Raw genomic sequence first — 1,525 nt, 5'->3', positions numbered from 1 at the left:
GCAATAATCGCTTTACTTTAATTTATGCTTTCTGTATGATCTCAAATTACATTTAATTCTCTAATGTTCTAAAATCTTAGGTTAGCAGTAACTACCTGCTTTTGAATCAGATATAATGAGTTACACACTAAGTCCCTATATTTGTCTGGATTTTTCTACTTAATATTATGTTTCTGAGATTCATGTATGCTTTCATGTAATTGCAATTTACACATTCTAACTGAAGCATGTTGTTGTTGTTGTTAAGTGCCATCAAGTCAGTTCCAACTCATAGTGAGCCTGTATAGGGTTTCTTAGAAATGCTGGTAAGCTTGAACTGCTGACATTGTGGTTCAAACCCAGCTTGCAGTACAGTGCATTAGCCCACAGTGCCCCATCAGAAAGAAAGGTCACTGTTTTCTGATTTTGCTATTAATGGACACTGGCTTGTTTCTATTTGTTGTTTTTTCCTAATGATGTTGCTGTAAAATATGATGCAAATGTACCAACCTTTTTCTTTTTAATTCATTCTACTGCTTCTATGATTTAAAAGTTTTTCTCCATGTGGCATATATAAGGAAACTCATAATTCAGAATTATTGTCCTTGGAGAAGGACAAAATGTTTAGAAAAGTGGAGGTCAGCACAAACGAGGAAGACCCCCAACAAGATGGACTGGCACAGTGGCAGCAGCAATGGGCTCCAGCATAGCAGCAATTGTGAGATTGGCACAGGACCTGGCAGTGTTTTGTTCAGTTGTGCTTAAGGCCACTATGAGTTTGTGCTAACTCAACGGCAACTAACAACACCATGACACTTTTATCTGTTATACTTATGAATCCTTTCATCTTCAACATTTAACTATAAATGTATATAGGATTTGTCTGGTAAATGATGTGTTATGGGAGTTTGTGATTGTTTGTGTGAATGATGTGTTTTATATCCAACTAGTCAAATAACTAAACCATTAAATGATTTATCAATCTTTCATCCACTAACCTTTAGGCAATCTGTGTACTCTTCTGAATTATCATTGTTGTTGTAAAATACCATTGAGTCGGTTCTGACTCATGGCAACTCTGTATAGGGTTTCAGAGGAACAGCTGGTGGGTATACACCACTGAACTATGGTTAGCAGTACAGTGTTTATCCTGAAGCATCACACCAGAACTCTGTAAAAACATCATAAGTTACATAAATTCCTATTTGTGTTCTCTATTTATTCTACTTACTACCACATTTGCATAGATTTTGAAACCAAATACAATGTAAGAAAATAATGAAATTTTTATTCTTTTTAAGGTTTAAGTTCTTCCAAATTTAATTATAGGTAAAGAAATATGTAAGTGCATGCTACAGAAAAATTCCACAAAACATTTGATCTTCATGCTGCAAGCTTTCTATTTTTTCGATTACTGTGCAGACTTCCATTGTACCTGTCGACCTTTCAACCCATTTAATGTTTTGAAATTCAAAGAATTCATCTAACTCATGTCAATGATCTAAATGTACTCATACATGAAATTAATGATTCTTAAATTCATGAA

Source organism: Chrysochloris asiatica, unplaced genomic scaffold (assembly GCF_000296735.1).
Source record: "Chrysochloris asiatica unplaced genomic scaffold, ChrAsi1.0 scaffold00703, whole genome shotgun sequence".
NCBI classification, from domain to species: domain Eukaryota; kingdom Metazoa; phylum Chordata; class Mammalia; order Afrosoricida; family Chrysochloridae; genus Chrysochloris; species Chrysochloris asiatica.
This window is presented reverse-complemented; position numbering follows the sequence as displayed.